Consider the following 20,294-nt stretch of genomic DNA (forward strand, 5'->3'; position numbering starts at 1 on the left):
GGAGAAATGAACAATAAAATTAGATAGAAATTCAGTCATCTATTATCTATACCTCTTTTCCTTTGAGGGTGGCAATCCCAGCTGACATTGGGCAAAAGGCGGGGTACCCCCTGGACAGGTCACCAGCAAATCACAGGGCCGACATACAGACACAAACACCCATTCACACTCACCCTCACACCTATGGTCATTTCATAGAGTCTCAAATTGACCTAACCCCAATCTGCATGTGTTTGGACTGTGGGTGGGGGGGTTGGAGTAGCCAGAGAAATCCCACACTGACACAGGAAAACATGCAAACTCCACGCAGAAAGACCCCAGCCGAACCGGGATTCAAACCGGAAACATTTTTGCTGTGAGGCGATGCTGCTAAATCACCGCACCACGCTGCCCATTAAATGTAATTAAATAAAAAAAAAGGAAAAAGATCAGAAATGCCCTTTATTACACAAGCTGTTGAATTTTTAAAGCTGGTCGGTATTAAATGTCTACCTCAATCCAGGGCTGCTTAAAGGAGCAATGTAGAGTAGGTTATGTCTGTTGATGTTTTTTATGTTGGTGTGTGGAAATTCCCAATGGGGACACATAAAAACTTAATCTTTCTGTCTATCTTGAATAAGATTAAATAACATAATTTAGTTTTTTAAGAAGAGAGGGGAGCAATAACAGATGTAGCATGTCTAATCTCAGCTGGTAAATCATTCCAGAGTTAAAGGGCCCATCCTGCTAAATCCCAATAGCCTTTAGTCGCCGATTGTGGTCTGGGAACTACAAAAACACTATCAGCTGGTCTAAGATGGCGCCCAAGTTCATATGACTTCACCAATAAAATCTTAAAATCATTGCAAAAACAGATAGAAAGCCAATACAGCGAGGCTGGACTAGGTGTTATATAGTCACCTTGTATTTGAATCAGCTCAGTTGAGAGTTTTGCCTTTGCAGCTTCATTTCATTCTGCAGATGAAGGCGTCAATGTGTCCAGGCCGGTTTCTCTACCTCCTTCTTCACAGTCACAGTCAAGCTCAGCCTGTCTGCCCTTTTATCACCATGGCAGATTTCAATCGGAGAAGCAGATGACATCCAACAGCCCAACTCAAAGGACAGACACACACACACACACACACACACACACACACACACACACACACACTCAGCACATAGTAGCGACTCCTTATCCTCTGGATAAACAGGCTGTTCTCCAAGTGTTTGATGCTGCTGTTCTCTCTCTCGGGGCCAAGAGGGATTTTTGACTCCAGGCCACAATTTTACATCACACTTCATTTACCCCTTTTACCTCATTATCTGTCTCCAAATTTACCGTACGTGCCAAAAAGTTAAAAATAGACGTCTGCAATCTCAGCCGTTCAGTCAGAGTTCCCGAACTGGAAGTAACGTCAGCCCACTGGATGAGGTACAGTATAAAAAACATTATCAGGAGTCTGACCTGTTTCTAAACTTGGTTTCTCTTTCCTAATGACCAACCTCTGTGAGAACTTTCGTGGGAGGGTTATTTTCTTTTGGAGTTTATCATCACACTTTTCCTCAATGAGAGCTGCGCATCTCTTACGGAGGAATGCCCAGCTCTGCAATCCTCCCATCGGCCCCCTAATGAGGCTCTCCCAGCTGCTCTGTCACAGACACTGCGACTCCCCACCGAGAGCGTAGCCAGGCATGCTGAGCGGAATGGGACCATAATGGAAACACACAGCCACTGCTTGTGCTTGTAAATCAGACAGCTGGTAACTTGGTATCAAATACAGCACCAACCAGTGCATGGAATTAAATGAATTGTGTGTCAACTGTAGATATAGTGCCAGTGTTCAGGGGTTAAATTGTGGCACATTTGTTTCACGTTTGTTTCTTGGGTTTTTGTGCCTTTAGCTGCTAAGTCATCATCGCCACACAGAGAATGTAGCTGACAGTTAAAAGAGTATCAGGGGGACATGACCCGCTAATACTCTTATAAAAGGGATTTCCATCAACATAAACCTCTGAACCCTTGGGGTCCATGCACAGCAATACATTAAAATGCTTGCCAAGCTAAATTTGGAGCATTATGAGGAGGAGATGGGGGGGAGTGGTGACCTCTGTTTGGTGATGGGAGACTCACTGTACTTTTCCCCTCCTGGCCCATTAACTGTAGCTGCAGGGCCGCAACTTTTCTTCTCTCCTTCTCAAATGAACTGCGGTCGGTGTGAGACGCTGGCCAGGCAGCAGCGCAAGTGATAAGACTGGGAATAAATGAGAGGCCTCGCGAAAGCCTGTGACGTATGACACAAACCAGATACAGTGTAAGGCAACTCAGACCGTGGGCGAGTTTAAAGAAACGGCGATGGCTTTGAGGAGGAACGGCGTTGATCGTATCAGAGCGCACAAATTATCTCCCACATCCCCCCGTTGTTAACTGTAAATCGTAAGAACGCCATGAATCTGGAGACGCACACGGAGCGAGTCACACCCTGTTACATTTCAGCCAAATTCCTTCCTAAATTACTTCCTCCTCTGAAGCCAGAGCCTGCTGAGATTAATCTGTAACATTTCCAGAATCACATGTGGAAATTAGTTCACGTTGGAATTTAAGAGGGTTATGAGCCTGTGATATCGACAGGTATCGGCGGCTTATTCACTGCACATTTCACATGAACTGAGGTTTAGTTCGGCTGTGTGCTGTGACCAGCATAACAATTTTTTTCCCTTAATGGAGGACTTTCTCATGCCACTGTATTTTTCCACTCAATCAATACAAATAAATGCAGCAACTCAACAATCGTCTGAATCCCTCATCATTCCATGTGCTACATGTGTTAACAGGACTACACTGTGCATTTCTCAGTCATCTGTCACGAGCACGTTTGACAGAACAGAAGCTTTTCACCTGTATACAAATCACGAAACAAATTTTACAGTCCAAGTCTATCTACTTGTTCCAGAAATGTCGGTATGTCTGTACGTGTAACGCATAACTTAGATTCACGTGATTTACACTTGTCATGTGAATTGTTAAGGGCCCAAGGAGATGCAGTGTTGAATTTGATGCAATTTGGATATTAATATTAATAATATGAATAACAATATTCGATATTAATCAACTTTGCATAAACAGGCGATCACGACAACGACAACTGGTTCACCAGAGTCCAGCTTCATCGAGTAAATATTCCGGTGAACAGCTCTTTGTGCAGCAGTGGTGGAGCAGCTTCAGGACTTTGTCGACAGAGTCCTGCAGCCGGTATTTACTTGCTGCTGCTCAATGAGGTCACTTTTACAGTTTTAGAAAGAAAAGCTGCAACCAGCATCACCACAGGCCAAACATACGGACCTTTTCAAACAGGCAGGTTTAACAGTTCATTACAAATGGTCACAGTACTAAGTATCATTACAGTTCATTTACTATTTGTTGAGGCATTTCACAAAGGTCTACTGCGAAAGGAAAAGTCAGAGAATAAGCTCATGGTGCAATTTCGATACATCCTCTGGGCACCATGAATACACCACATGTCATGGAATTTCATCCAAGTGATGTTATTCTTGATCCACACTTGAATGATTAATAAAAATAAGACTTATAGATGGTTATAAGTACGTTTTTTTCCAAAGAATCCTCGTGTCTGTGCTGCTCGTTCACTTCATGTCACTCAGGGTCCACACAGTGTGACCCTCCTCTGGTCCCTGAACCATTATAAAGTGTTCATGTTAAAGATGCCCCAGAGCCCATGAGGGCGCTCTACATCATTTGACAGGGTGACAGGCTATTTCTTTTAATTTATGTACAGTTAACTTGACTTTCTCCTGCCGATGCTGCAGGGAGAAACTTGCTGATGGGTCTTTTCTGCTTCCCTTCCTCGCAGTTCGGCTCATTTCACTGGAATCTCTGGCGCTCTTTTTCGGTTTATGTGGTCGCACTATGAGGCTATCTCTAAAAAATGCAACCGGATTGGATTTCTTTCCTTTTCCTGTGGCTTTAGATTAATTGCATCTCCCTCAAAGAGCCAGCTTGCACTCGGGATGTGCTTGGATCGACCCTGTCAACTGTGTGGCGTTCGCTGGCGGGGCCACCGGACTCTTGACCAAAGCCCTTGGGAAGATTAACATTCCTGTGGGTGGACCACTGTATCTCTGCCATTATAAATAGGCAGGATTAGGCCGTACACAACCAAACAAACAACAATGATTTCTGTTGTAGTAACATACAGTATGTGTTGATAAGGGTGCCAGTCCTCTAAACAGTTAGTGTACAAGTCCGAATCATGTTTACTTTGAAAAACTTCTATTCTGTGGGTTTCTATTGTTCCTATTGTGCCCAGTTTCTTTTATATCTACTCCCACTGCTTCCTCCGTGGCTTTATCTCGACTCTGTGTGTGTGTCTTTGTGGGCTGCCATGTTGACATTCTTCAAGACTTGGCCTGCATTTCACATTTGTGCAGGTCAGGGTCTTTTGTTTGCTTTAACTATTATGGGAGACCCCCAGTTGTTATTTCGCACTTTGGAGGAACCTTTAAAATGCCTCCGCTGGTGTGTTGTGCTCTTGTGCTCCGCTGCACTAAAAAGGCCGGAGCTTCGGGGGAGGTGTCTTTTAAGTTTATTTCTGTCGGCTTCCACCAAGCTCTGGGCTGACTGACTGATTTTTCTTTATTTTGAGGCTCTAGGTGTCCAGACCGCATGTACTTCCAAGAAAGGATGCATTCGTACGTCACACTGTAGTATGTGTGTGCAGCAAACATGCAGTGGTCCTAACCAAACTCAAGCTCCTTACACACAAAGTACCCTCATGCTTTTCCAGACTTTACACACACCGCCGGAGCCACTGATTATGAATCATATCTTGACTCAGTCCTCACACAAAAGTTACCTTGTGTTCAAAGGCTGCTTCTCGTCAAAATAACAAGATTTAAAAAAAGAAATGTGACTGTATAGTGAGTCTGTTATTCCTGAGAAGGTGCTTTTTGTGGTACTCATCAGTATCATGAGTCAAAAGCTTCGGTTTCGTAGTAAATCATTAGCCATGGCATGTCCACATTCCAAAAAAGGTAAAGTAAATACATTTAATCCTGCAGTTACCCTGCTTCTCAGAACACTAGTTCATAAACCTCTGTTATGGGAAACTTGAACTCTGGGCCTCCACGGATTCACATGAACACAACCTAGGTTCTGAGACTCGGAGGATAATGGAAGCATTACTTATATCAACCACATTATAATCCGTAAGTGTTCTTGGGCCATGTTCAAGGTATCATAGATCTATTATGATGATAAATGTAATGTTTCATTTCTTTAACCCTTTTAAATTCAGCTGTAGTGGTCAGCTGAGGTTTCCCTGGTAGCACTTAGCAATAAAACAAATGCTAACTGCTAACCACAGCAGCCACTGTTCTTTCAACTTAGCTATTTGGGACTTTTCCTATAAGTGGTGCGAGACCACATGACACAAAATGTTAAGATTTATTGGTCCGTTCAGCCACTTGGGGGCAGTGCGACAAGCTGTAAACACAAAGTTAATATGTTGATGTGAATAACATGCGAGCAAACAGTTGACTTGTTACATGTAGAGCAGCCTCATGCCTTTTTTTTACATTGTTTACATTTGATCTGGTTATTTTTGCTTTCACATTACAATTTAAAGAGCCGACTAAGGAATTTTGTATGACATATGTACGTCCTGTCATCATCACCTATATGTGAGTTGCGTCTACATATACTGGACATTGGTTAGTAGACCTTGTGTCTGATGTTGGTGTGTTGTCAATTCAGTGGTATATTGTTTCTCTTTGAATGGATACAATTAATAAACTGGGTCATTTTGTTAAGTTCGTTGCTATTGTAATATCTTAATGGTATCACGACACAGGCAAAGCTCGACACGAGTTTGAATGCACCAAATCAATATATGTTCAAACATTATGTCGTCTGAGGTGATTTGGTGTGAGCCAAAGACGACAAGCAATCCTGCAATCCTTCTTTTTCATACTGTCTCAACGTCCTGCAATTGTTCAGAAAGTCTGAACCATCCACAAAAGTGTGTCAGTTTGATCCGGAAGGAGACAAACTCTTTTGTTCGGCCAAAATGTTGGTCCATGGTCCAACATGGCACCATTCACACGTGTGGTTTTGGTTTGGTATAACCTGAAAAGTGCGAATGTCCGGACCAGGCGTAAAAGCGCCCTTAGAAACCAGTGTTACCACAAATTAAATGAGCTAGTTCTGCTTTTTTGGAACAAGTGAAGCCAGACATAAGGAGATAAGCTGTTGAATTAACTAAACTTTGTGTTTAGACATCAGTTAAATGCCACTGATTGTAGCTTTGCAGCTGTTTTGCGACAGGTTTGATGGAACATATTATCTCTCATGAATTTCCAATATCTCTGACTTGGAATTGCAACTTGGTGGCCAACATGTTTTCCCAATGAGCTACTTGCAATTACAGTTACTTGTAATTATGGTCACCAGCTAATTGCTAACTCTGTGAGCTCATTGATGGTGGTGAAGTTAGTGTATGGAGGGTTTATCAGACATTTTTCTCTGAAGGCAAATGAAAATAGCACCAGTGAGAACAGTGAAACCGAACAGTAAAGTTGTTGGCAGTAAAATGAAACTAATAAGCTGAAATGATGCTAAGGGGCTCTGTAAAGCTGAGGGGGTACAGTAGAGTAATTATTGCCTCCACCAAGGGGATTGGTTGTTAGATTACACAAAAAATACTTAACCGATGACATTTTGTGGATGGGTGGGCAAAAAAACAGCATCCAGATCTAGTGAATTTAAATGTAATTTCACAAGGGGACTGTTGGGCCTGGCCGGAGGTAAGCTCTCTACTGAGTGCCATTCTAGTTCTCTCTGAATCTGTGATGTCAAGTCGTGCCTTTCACATGACCCATAGTCATCTTATTATGCTATAAAAATAATTGTAGAGCCGCATCAAACCGCATTACAAATTATTTTCACAACCAACCTAATTCAACAAAAGAGTCAAAATTGTACCATCACTTAAAAGATTTGTCAAATCTGATCCCTTTAACACTAACACAGGCACGCTGCTGTTTATTTTCTCAACATAATGTCTCATCACTATTACATGTGGAAACAAATACAGAGCCCGGGGTCTTGGCCCTTTCTATCTACTCGGCTCCGTAGAAGCTGTGGTGCTGGGTGGGGCCAGGGGGAAACAATTTCTCCGTCATTATAGTCATTACCCCAGCCCTTATCGTCGCGGATGTTTGTCCAAGAAACCCTGCATTGGAACATCTCTTGTGAGGATGATGGTACTATCCCTCATAGAGATGAAGATAAATTGGACTGGATCAGTCTCTGAAACTTTGTAAGCTGAACTATATGTTCAATCATTATAACGTAGACCTTCAATGTGCATTACACAGCTTCATAGATCATACAAATTGTCTTGTGTTGTCCTAGTATGACAGAAGGCAGGGGATTATTAGGGACATTATGCAGTATGAGGGGAAAGTATGCAGGGTGTGAGCTACCAATTTATGCATAAGTGCATTATCGCAAACACTAATGTTGCATTTTCTCTTCCAGTCTCCTGTTTTATGTAATTGCTTATGTGTTGTGTTCCTTTGTAAGCAACTTAATAGCAGCCAGTGGTTCACTGTGTGAATGATTTGAGTGTGAATCTCCTGTCGTCATACAAGATGAAACCGACCTCCTGTGTGGGCTTTGTTTAAAGAGGCTGAGCTCATAAACAAACCACGAGGGAGTTTCAGCAGGATGTTTATGGGGATGTGAGGTAGAATGAATTAGAAACCACAGCACTTTAAGCACCAGGGCCTTTGCCACACACACACATATATATATCTATGCACACACAATCACACATATATATACACGATACACTACACCTTCTTGAGTTCTGCACATCTGGAGCAGACACAGTCCTGTAGAAACCACTACCAAGCTTTAACTTCAGCAAAACCACATTTATATTGAGTAAAATAACCTTAACAGGTTTTGTTGAAATTCAGGGCGCTCTGCAACCGGGCTGTAAAAGTCATTTTCTCACACTATCTGCAGGAGATGCCAGATGGGGAGGTATTTGCACGTGAGAAACGAACACAGAGACACAGACTGAAAGGAAGGAAGAGAGGAGAAGAGTGACGGTCCATCAGTCCGGTGCCCATCTGCAAGGTTTTAAACCTGAATTCAAACCAGAAGTTCAGCGCCATAACACACACATGGTTAAAATAAGTGATTTAAAACTATAGATTTGCACATTTTCCTCCATTTATAAGTGTTCCACTCGCTACTTAATGTTTACCATGTGTCCACAGCAATTGCACACATCTTGCGGTGGCTGCTTTGTTGTTGTGTTGCTCTCCCATGGGAAAAAAGACCTGAGCCTCACTCTTGTTTAAAACGAAGCAGTTTTGATGATGCACCATTTTGGTGCATTTTGAGTGCATCAGCCCCAGATTTGAACTTTCAATGTGAGGCTGGTTCTCCTGGGAAAACATTATTCTGACCTCAGAACAACAGTGAGATCTTGGCTGAATAGCAGCGTGCTCTGACATTTGCACTGTGCACTACTTACCAAAGAGTGTTTATTTGTGCTTTGAGCAGATGAATGGAGATGGAAAGGTCAAATGTTTGGGTGATGAACAAATGAAAACAAATATGACTTGTCATCCACTGTTTCCCACTTTTGCATTTAACTATTGGTGCCTGACACAAGAGGGAGATGGGACAAACTTAAAGCTCGTTCCTCAACCAGATGATGAACATCTGTCTTGCAGAAGTGTCCCTGAGCAAATGACAGGGAGCTTTGTCAGGGGTGGTTGGGTTTACTGCAAGTGATAAAAAAAACAATATTTCTGTCATTGTTTTAACCATCAAGAAAAAAATGTCACAGATTTTATTCTGCTCTTTGGTACCAGCTGAACACTGCTGCCTCAGGGGCGGGTCTAAGAGTGGGGCCAGGGGGCACCGGCCCAAGCTGTAATGTGATTGATGATTAGTCCAATTTTTTGTAATGAACCAGTCACTTACCAACAATTCTAACAATAAATATGACAAATGTGTCATATGATTATATATATTATATATATATATATATATATATATGATGATTGCAACATTTGTTGTGGATTGTTTATTTTCTGAGCTTTTTTGAAAACACAATATGCTTGAATAAGGAACAATTAACAAAATATATTTAATGATGTGAGGCTTTGCTCAAAGCTATAGAGCTGTAAACAAGTAATGACTTAAATGTGCACCTAATTGAATTAGGAACTGTGCATGGAAGTTGGATCTATAATTGCCCCCCTAAATTGTGGCTCCTTTATGGCTGTATGATTCAGAGAAACCTACAGTACCTACAGTAGATTCAGTTCATGACAAATTCACAATATTACTTCCAAATTCATGGGAAGTCATACAGTATAATGAGTCTAACAGAAACAGGGGTAATTTGAGGGGTAGTAATCGTTGTTATGGCTACGGTGGCGGCAAAAAAGAGAGCGGAAAAAGAAAATAGGAAAAGAACAAAGATATCCAAGAAAATATCATATGATATCCAAGATTCACTGTGTCAAAACACCAAAGAGAAAGTAAATTATTCTGACATAATCCCATTTGAAAATGTCAAAATTGATTACTGAGGTGAAACCCCAGCCCCTGGCCTTGCTCTCAAACTCCCTAGAAGGGAATGTCCAACCTGGAGAATTTAGGGTCTTCTGGGGTCAGGTTTGTGCTCGACTGCACATGGGACCGACCTGACCGCTCAACTGATTCCTTGTGTCCCACAGAGCCAGTGTGCAGCAGCAGCAGCAAGAGCTTTAATGAGAGTAAGAGTTAAAAAAGCAAAAGACCAGAGTGAAGAAAGCCCTCCTTTATGCGTGAGTGTGTATGCAGTAAGTGTGTGAGTGAAAGAATGAAAAACTGAGGAAAAAATAAGGTGAAATGTGTTGGTTCTTTCTGTGCATGCATGTTTGTGTTTGTGGGCGTCGACCATCCTATAAACCACCACCTACACCACCCGTCGCCTTCAGCAGCAGGTTGAGCTGCAGAGGTGGCGGCGAAACAGTGAAACCCCATCCAAAGCAAACACCACGCTACCTCTGTTACGCTTTGGATTCCCGCTCCTTGGAATTTTTGTTTTCTAAAAGGCGCTCTTTGTCCCGGCTGACGTGTGCGGATCTTGTGAGGCACGCGGGACTTCGCCCTCACTTAAAACTGGCCCAGGTGGGGTTGTTTAGCTGAAACAGACACAGCCACCTGAATATGCACGCTGACGATTTGCAGCGAAGTTGGTTATTGGTGCTCGCAGACCGGCCAGTGAGACCTTTCTGTGTTCCCCCAACCTCCTCCTCAACCTTCCTTCCTGCACATTTTCCCTGAAAGCGAGAGGCCCAAGGCTTTGGCTGGCGAGACGTACGTTTCTGCTGTTGCTTGTGCTGCACTTATTTTTTATTTAAGCTCGAACTTTCCCAGCTCCTCCCTGTTCTTTGATGTGAACGAGCTCAGTAAGACCAGTTTCTCTTTGAAAAATCACAAGCCCCAGTCTGGAATTCCCTATTAAAAACAAACCTTTAATATAGAAGTAGTAGACAACAGTTTTTCCCTCTCATGCCTCCACCTAAATGGTAACACTAGAGGTGATCGCAGCCCACACATGCCAGCATACAAAGCCCAGCATTCATACATTGGTCCACCATGCTCGACGCCCACAGCTCTGACAGCATACAGAGAGCAGCAGCCAACAGGATGGAGAGAAACCTCGAGCTGATATTTCATGGGAAGGAAAAACATGAATAGTACTGAATGAATAGTGCCTTCAACACAGCATTTTCAGCATTGGATTCTAAAGGGCCAGTGTGTGAGAACAACACACCAGTGTTTCAAGCTTAACCACTTTTCATTTTTTAAGAAAAGCAAAGGTGTAACTGCTACTCCTGTAGATCCCAACGGTGAAAAATGATGTTTTTAGAGAATAGTGTAAAGAAAAACACGATTCTGTGGGTTTGGGGTCGAGTTATTTATACTTTGGGTTTTCACAGCTCATTACCAAACCACTGTTGAGTGGGAAGCCCCTTAAAGGCTCTATAAGAACTATATACTATATTATATATGTAAGATTCAGCCTCTGCCTGCTGCACCCGGCTGCTTCACCTCTCACCTGAATAATGCAGAGGATTTGTTGCTGGATATTTGAGTTTTTCAGACAGAGTTTTCAGCTCATGTCTGAAAATGGCTTCAGATGCCCCTTCCACATTTAGACCAACTCTAGCCACACAAAAAAAACTTTCTGGCCCTCAGCCAACACTGATGGATAACAACTGGAATCAGTCCAGATGTGGACATAGGGCTCAATGGGCCAGAAAGGTCAGAGGAGATGTTGGGCTGACTCTCTCTGGCACTCTGTTTCCTGAGGTCATCACTATGCTAGTAGTCAGCGACTGGAGCATTTCAAGGGACTGTTTTTCTATTATCATCAAAATTACATACAAAGTGCATCCTGTGTAGTAAAAGTAGTTTAGTTAGTATGAAAGTTAGTTTAAAATTCTAGTCTTCGACCAAACTTTTAAAATAAAAAATGTTTTGGCAGAAAGATGGCATGAGGTCTCACCTGGGAGTTCCCAACCATGGTGTTGTTGCGGTCTCCTGTTCCTGCCAGATCATAGAATTTAAAGGGGTTATCACAAAATTGTTGTTTCTGTGGACGAATGTAATAAGTCGTTCTTGGAGGTGGGCTCTTCTCAGCTCTAGGCCACAGGCTACAGTCCTGTACCATGTCAGGTAACCTACAAAAATGTTGTGTTAACGGGTAAAAATATATTATATAAATTCATAGGCATGGGTTAAAATTAAATAAACACAAGCAGGCAATGGATGATAGCTTAAGTAGCCTATATTCTTTTTGTCTGGAGAAATCAGAAATAAAATTGTTATAATATTTTTTTATATCTAAATCAGCTTATGTGAAGCCGAGTCAACCGCAAGGATTTGTTTTATTGTGAAAGCCTACAGAATCAGCTTTGATCCCTTCACTTCGCTCAAGTAACTGTAACACTGCCAAAAATGAACTAGCTTAGTACATCAAAGTGGATCATACAGTATAAGACAGAAATATCCAGTGATGAATATGTTCTTGTGACTTTGCTGCTAGTAAAAGGTGCAACAATGTATTAGCTTCTGATAACTGTATGCTAGGCACGTCGTGGCTGAGGAAACACATTGATAGCTGCAGGAGCACAGATACACACAGATACTTTCCGATAGCACAACTAAACCATTAAATAGGAAGATAAGGGGCCATATCCCAGTTGATGTTAGAGACTGTGAATGTAGCATATGCTTTTAATTTCGGGTGGCAGGTCCAGATTTGACTTAGAGATATGAGCGGGTAATGGGTCAGGTCCGCGACGGAGCTTTGTGGGTGTGGGTTTGCATAAATGGACCCATGCCGGACTTGCCCCATGCAATTGCCTGCTTTGCCTATTCTGTTGGAACACCCCTGGTCAACGATACAAACTTGGGTTTGAGTTTTGCCATGTTTCACATGCTTGTGTGACCAGGCCTTGATACTACCAGCATTTCCCTTTAATCAGTGCGAGCTTTGTGGGAATGCCAACCACCTTGACCTCAGCATCAAGCCGGAGATAGGCTCGGTTCACTGATCTATGAACAAGATTTTCTTTTTATCTCTGAGAACTGGCAGGCAGAGTGGATGGACTTATCAAAGACTGTTCTGATGCTACATGCCGTAACATCACCCCCTCTAAATCAAACACCGGGTGCATCTCAAATAAGTTTGTCTGATGGGGTTCAAGTGAAAGAATAAAAAAGACTTAGTGATTTAAAAACCCTTTCACTTAAAACAGTTCATCAATGCAAAGTAATGAACTTGAATGTCTATGCCCTAATTTGTCTGTCGCTGTCGAGCTCTTCACTTATCTTTATGCTTCAGTGGATAGTGGGAAATATACACACTGAGTCATCCCCTCCCTCCACAGGCCCAGTGTTATGGTAAAACATTCTTCTGACATTACCTTATTTCTTAGTTTCACACTCCACTCAGGGAATCTTTCTTTTCACGGGCTGCGGCCTAATGAATGTCTGCCAAGGTCGCAGCGATGGAGTGTGTGTGTGTGTGTGTGTGTGTGTGTGTGTGTGTGTGTGTGTGTGTGTGTGTGTGTGTGTGTGTGTGTGTGTGTGTGTGTGTGTGCATAGGTCTATATGAGTGTGGGAGATTGTGTATGCCAAACATTTGGGAAACATCTTTGTGCAACTTATCACTAAAGAGGAATACCTGACAAATACCCCAAAACATTTTTAACAAATGATGTGTTGATGCTGTATGAGCATGTTGTCCAACGCGCACATTTCTGTAGGCAGGCCTGAATCAATTTGGATTTTGCATATATAGTGTCAGTGACATACACTATTATGATTCCAGAGGCCCAGAAGCCAACCACTGAGTGTCTGGGGAGCCGAGGCGATCCCGCTAACTTGTTTACTTGAACTTGGACCACCATCAATTGCTCCTGACCCACAGACAGAAGGTTTACAGAAGAATTTAATCGGCACAGGAGCATTATTAGCTCCTGCCACCACTGTTGATTCTTAAAATAATGTTGGGTCATAAGGAGTGGTGCGGTCTACAGCATTCAGCTCTCCTCCTGAGTACTTTTCAATTCATGCTTCTGCGTCAAAGCTACGCCGCAGCCTATGTGTAGACATGTACCCTACGCAGAGCCCTACGCTTGGACAAAAATTGAACTACCTGTCGAGGCGACAGCAGACCGCAAGAGCTGTGATTAGTCCGCTTGGTAGCATCACATCTCCGGCAGACTCGCAGCCATTTTTTAATTGAGTTCAAGGGACAAACACGGACGACGTCTTCATTGCAGTTCTTTCAGAAAAAGTAATTGCTCTAAACAGAGACGCCAGAGAATTAGTAAGTAAGCGGGCCAGAAACCGGAAGACCCTCAACACCAGCATAGAAACTCTACCGCCACTAGTGTTTTGGCGGTGTAATTGCAGCGCGACTCACACACACCTACGCACAACTATGAGTGCTCGGCCCTGTGCGTAGGCTACATGCGTACCTACAGCGTAGCTTCGACGCAGAAGCATGAATTACATTGTATTAAATGCTGAGATAAGTTGAGTGCAAGCACAGAGTCCTATAGTGCTACTCAAATACAACTGCTGAAAATAGTAATGTAACTCTAATGAGGAGGCAGCAAACCTTATCTGCTAATAAAGACTGTGCGATGCAGCTGAAAGTTCAAGAAACAACGAGTAAAGTTTTCTTTTGGTCAAATTACTGAATTCTTCTGAATGAATGAATGCTTAAACCTGTAGGATAAGATCATTCCAATATTTTTCTGTGATCTTAGTCAGTGATACACTTAACTTCACCCTGACTTGAGTGCCATTATATAATCATATCTATAACAGCTGGCAAATGTCCAATTTTGACGTGGCTTTTTGGCCACTGAGGGCAGAACAACTGTAAACTGACACTGACATCAAGTCTGTATTATGATTTATGTAATATCATGTTTAGTGGCTTCCATTGTGCTTTTGTATTGTATTATTTCTTTTATTGAAATAGTAATATTGATACAGCAAAAACTTTTTTTTGCACAAATTGAAAAAAACCTTAATGGAAAGGTGTGTCAGTGTATTTATACATAAGAATATGTCTGATAGGGATGAAGGGAGCAGCAATGACAAATTAATTGAGGAGTTATTGTCAGTAATGGTAGAATATGTGAGTAGGCATATTGTATATCAAGCAGTCTTGTTGTAATCATAGTCCAGGATCAGCTGCCACTTCGATCCACAATCCATCATCCTGATCCACCACCACTATCAGGATCCACCATCACGATCCATGATCCGCCATCACGATCTATGGTCCATGATCACTGTCTACGATACACCGTCATGATTCATGATGATCATGATCCACAGCAGCGATCCAGCGATAAAACACAAGTACTCTGGGAAGAAGTCAAGTAATTCATATTTTTGTCTGTTTGCTGTCTAGTGCAGGGCAGATACAGCAGAGAAGCTTTTTGGCTTGGGAAGCATCGGGATATTATGGTACAACATGCTCTTTAGAAATCTCAATACTTTGCCTTTCAGTATCTTGGAAAATAACTCTCCCTTTTCTGTTACCGGACAGAAATGTTTTATTAACGTGATAAACTGCAGAGGACAACATGCAACACAAGAGGTCAATGATAAAGTCCACTGGCGGAACAGATAGGCAGCTGAGCTGAGAAAGTTGGAGATCTAGGACTCCCTGTGTGGTGATTATTGGAGCTCAGCGGAGCCATAACACGAGTGTAGGGTTTTTGCAAGATTTCCTCCACAGTTGTGGAAAATGCAGGTAACTCATAAAACCATTATCGTCCAGATTGGCCCACAAATCCCTCTGGAGCACAGCAGGGAAAACTGTCATCCCGCTGTGCTCCCACGTAAACCCACACACAGTAAATATGCTCGTCTTCTTGGACAAAATAAAGCTAGATGATTAAATTCAATGGACTCAATGCATGTGTCTGGTAAATTTCATTCTTGTCATTTCGTGCTAGTATAGTATGGTATCCAACTTAATTCACAGAGCTACAACATAATAAAGTGTAAGTCAAAAAAGTATTTAATCTCCGCAAAACCTGCCTAAGTAACTGTTATTAGATGATACTACTTTAGGGAAACTACAGCATATGTGTACGGCAATTATTTTAGCTTTTGAAACAATGATCATCATTATACACCATTAAACCCTGGAGAAATCTCAGGAAGATATTAAGGTATACAAATTTGATGAGATCCATTATTATATAAGAATCTGGATTAGAGCAGCTTTGAATAGCTGAAATGTCAGTTCTTGTTAACGTGCCCATTTCTCTGCAGTTCACTTTTGGCAGCAGTTGGCCTCTTGTATCTCCTTCCACAGGAGAGTCACTAACTGAGTAACTCATAACCTCCTCTGGTGATGTGTGGCTGTATTTATATGAAGTACTCCTACCTACAGACATGGCAACAGCATCCCAGCCGTGACAGGGGACACCTCACGATGGGCTTTTTTTTTTTTCTTTTCCGAGTCACTTTATGTTTTGTCTACGTTTTGCCTTCATAACTCTCTGTCTCTGATGCTACAGCTGTGGGCAATTTCACTCCAGTGCAGCGTCTCTCATCCAACAGTCCGACCCTGTCATAACACTGAAGGGGCTCATTTACAAACTGTAATGTTTAACACCTGTCTGCAGAGCGACTGTCAGACTGTTTGTCATCGTGTCCTCTTCAGGGGTTTCGCTCGCTGGAGACGAGCCGCGGACTCCGTCCAAACCCTGGGCCGCCATGACCGGTTTCACTCACTTGTGTGGGGATCGTACACAGGAAGACGTGGAGGGGGACAGACGTATCAGGTGATGGCTGAAGTAAACAGATGGAGATGAGTTTAGGGAGAATTGTGAGGTAGTCTGTGAGGGGGAAATTCAATTTTCAAAAAACAACAGGAAAACTGAATCACTGCAGTAAAACTCAGTGTGGGTGAATGGGATGCTCCAGTAAATCTCATTGGTCAGGACAATTAAGGACATTTTCATTGTTTTCCAATATAACAATTTAATGAAACTCTAACAATTAGACACGTTTACTTTGACACCGATCTTCAGATATTAACCCGATTAAGAGTAGTCTGAATAAGACACTGTCATGTAAACAGCATTTTCGGATTAACCTGAGTGAGCTCATGTTCATACAACAGAGTATTAGGGCCATTATATTATGAGAATAAATTCCTAACATTTCAAGAATAAAGAAAAATATAAATATTTTGGGGGGAAATGTCTTAATCTCATAATAACATCCTTTTGGAGTCTTCACACGTTGAACGATAAACAATAGGGGAAAATAAAGAGGAGTTGAAGATTTTGCTAAATCAAAAAGGAAACACTTCGTATAGAGTAGCATGGAACATCAAATTATTTCAGGTTGGGGTTTTAAAATTCTTGCAGGAACATTGGACATGTGATGTAGTGGATGTCATGTTGACGTGTCATGATCGGGCTATGCTCTGTAACATGTCAACAGCAATATGAATTGAATATTCTATTAGTAACTCATGTAAACCCCATAATCAAAATAATGTCTTTTTCAGAATAAGGTCGATAGTCACATTATTGGTCCATGTAAAGGTAATCAGTGTCACACAATTCCTGTGAGAGGTGAACTTTAAAACTTGGAGTGACAGAGGCTCAACCTCTTAATCTCAGGCCTCCAGCACAGTTTGACCATTAAAGTGTGTGACTGCAGCGTCAGTAGCTGCTGCTGCCCGCTGCGCTGAGAAAAGGAGCCCTGCTGGTCAGGAATTACAAGCTGGAGGCTGTTGGCTGTGTAGGTCAGCAGCAACGCTGACGGGCTGTCACGTACGTTTAGGCCAAAGGACAAATGGAAAGAGACAGAAGTTAATTTTCTGCTCGTGCACACACACACATACACATAAAGCATGGCTCGCAGATCGTAACGGACCTGACAGACAATGTAACGCACACTTTAATGCACATGTCAAACACACACACACACACACACACACACACACACACACACACACACACACACGCCAACGAATTTCACACTGTCGTCCCCCAGTAAAGAAAGAAAGAAAAAAAGCAGAGTTTGAACAAACTCCCTATAGAGCTGTATAATCCTTCTCTACTTCCTCTGAGCTGCCGTGGTGACAGTTTGAAAAACAGTCCCATTCCTGTTTTTCGGACAGTGGTCACTTGATAGTTATGGTCGCTGTGAGGGGAAAACATTGAATCTCCAATAAGTCACTTTTTCAGAGTTTAAGAACAGAAGCATTGTCTGTAGCTGCCCGTGATGTTATTGAAGGGTTATTTTTCACCTAATGGTTAAAGTTCATAACATATAACATCAGCATCTCTGGTTCGGTTCTAATGATGATGAGTTTATGTGAAAATAATTTACCGTAAAAGAAATTAGTTTTCTCCATAGTACACTGTAAATGTACTTATGTACTTGAGGGGGATTTCTGCCACACATGTAACAATTTCTTCAGAACATAATTCATGTGTTTTACATCCAAACAATCACACTGTGGTCCAAATGTTCTGTTTTACGCATTATCCCTTAAGCTGGATATACCCTGTACAGTATGAGCCTGTTTCTGACCCGATTTATTTTGTGTTTTGGGAGTTTCACAGGATGGAACATATGATCAAGGCCCAGTTTCAAATGGGTCTTCTCTTTCATTCATATTCCCTAAATTCTACTTTATGGTGAGGCAGATTTGTGCTTTAGGCTAACATCGAAGTCTAAAAGCACTGAAAGGTGACCAAGATACTGGCCTTTGTGAATTATAATTTCACACCTTTCCACGAGAAGTCATTTGTTATGCAGCCTGTGGGTCACAAACCTAAGGTAAATTAAATTAAAAAAGATTTAGAGTTTGACCTTTTGGTGCCACTAGATGGAAGTCAGGGAATCACTCAATGGCTAATGTGTACAATACATCATCCGGAGCATCTGCACCACATTTCATGGAAATCCACTCAACTGTTGTTGGGATATTTCACATGAAACCAAACATATCAACCCTAATGGTGGCGTGGGATGATGAAAAGTCTTGAGCACTCATTCTCTGGGGACCATGTGGATTATCCCCACAACAGTTTTTGACACTTTTCAGGTGAAATAGTGTCAAACAAGAGACTACATGAGCTAAATTGAAAAAAGACATGATACAGCACACTGTAAAAACACCACTCTGTACATCAGAATTATATTTTAACTTTGTATTCTACATTATTGCTGATTTAGGTCACTTACTGTTGCAATGTGTTCTCACCTTGTTCAAATCATCTGTTCTGCTGCTGCTTTTAGGTTAGAAACAAACCATCTAAATCTGTCAGTGGTGTTTCATGTCTGCACACTTTTATGCCTTTCACATCACACCAGGTGTCTTGGCTTAATACACACACACACACACACGCATACTACACGACTAGTCCTATCCGAAGTGTTGCTCCTGTCCTAACTGATTCCCCAATCTGCCCTGAAACATTTAACTACCTGTTGAAAGGAAGCAACAAGTGCAAATGCAATTATCAGCCTTTAAAAACAAAAGCGGTGAGGCAGTTATGATAACTGGAGGAAGAGGCAGTGGCGTGTTCTCGGAAGTGATTCAAACCAGACGTGGGACAAACAGCATTTGCCAATAACTCTTACAGTTTTGCTTGCGCTCCAGATGTAAAGGCTTATCACCACAATTCTGATGATTTTTGGGAAATCATCAATCATATTATTTTAAAAACGTTTTTCTGGAGCTTGTTGGTTTATCATATCAAACATAATTGTTCTGGATTGTTATCACGTTCAAAAAAACAAACATCTGCAAACGCTACCCACGCTCCATCTGTTTAACAACTTTCAACTTTGAAACAATTACTTGAACTTTCCAGGCCTTTAGATGTCATATAGCTTTACTGAAACTCTAGAAATATCGTCAAGGGATTATTTGAGAGGAAGACGGGCTCCCTGCACGTGTCCGACTCAGAGGGGGTGTACATTAGTTCAGGGTATCCATCCATCCATCCTTCATCCATTTATTCATCTGTGTCTGTACCGCCTCAGCTCCCAGCAGCCCCCTCCTGCACCGAGCGGCACTCACAGTCTTTCATGCATGTCAGAGCTGCGTGTTTTATGTTCCCCTCTGCCCCCTGCAGGTCCTGCCGCTGTGATTTAGAGCAGCTTTTAGAAAGAGGCCAGGAACCGAAAGAGCAGGAGACCCTGAGTGGAAGAATACCTCCATCCTTCCTGCTTTTAAACGAGACCGCTGAGGGAACGCCGGGCCGGGACCTGTGAGGGTAAGATCTGAGATGTTGAGAGACACACACCAGGGATTTTTTTACTGAGAAAGTCAAAGTGGGGTCATGTTTTTTAAAGGTATTCTCACTGCTCATATTAAATGTTGACTTTATTGTTCGTTGTAAAGCTTCAAGTACATACACAGTCTTGTCGTCCCTTACTTATTCAAACCTTCAATGTTCTCTTTTAGGCTTTGGTCACATGGGAGCAGCACGTACAACAGTAAACAACATTAATAATGTTTCCATCCAAATTTAGGCCGCGTCTCAATTCAGGGGCTGCATCCTTCCAAGGTCGTATTTGAAGATCAATCGTGTCACAGTGGCGCTACTTGACGCTCCCACAAATGCAGCCGACAAATGCGTCCGTCCATCCCCAAGAAACGAAGGCTCAAACGGGACCAACTTATCCCAGGATTCACTGGGTGACCAAT

At 42.2% G+C, this 20,294-nt stretch overlaps 1 long non-coding RNA gene across 1 annotated transcript; it reads left to right on the plus strand.

The window, feature by feature from the left end:
- The first annotated feature begins 5,098 nt into the window (after positions 1–5,098).
- Positions 5,099–20,072, plus strand: LOC117758409. Its single transcript, XR_004613281.1, has 3 exons — positions 5,099–5,202; positions 19,720–19,939; positions 20,052–20,072. It is a non-coding gene; the product is annotated as an uncharacterized LOC117758409 (long non-coding RNA).
- Positions 20,073–20,294: the final 222 nt, after the last annotated feature.

This window comes from Hippoglossus hippoglossus, chromosome 24 (genome assembly GCF_009819705.1).
Source record: "Hippoglossus hippoglossus isolate fHipHip1 chromosome 24, fHipHip1.pri, whole genome shotgun sequence".
In the NCBI taxonomy this organism is placed as follows: Eukaryota; Metazoa; Chordata; class Actinopteri; order Pleuronectiformes; family Pleuronectidae; genus Hippoglossus; species Hippoglossus hippoglossus.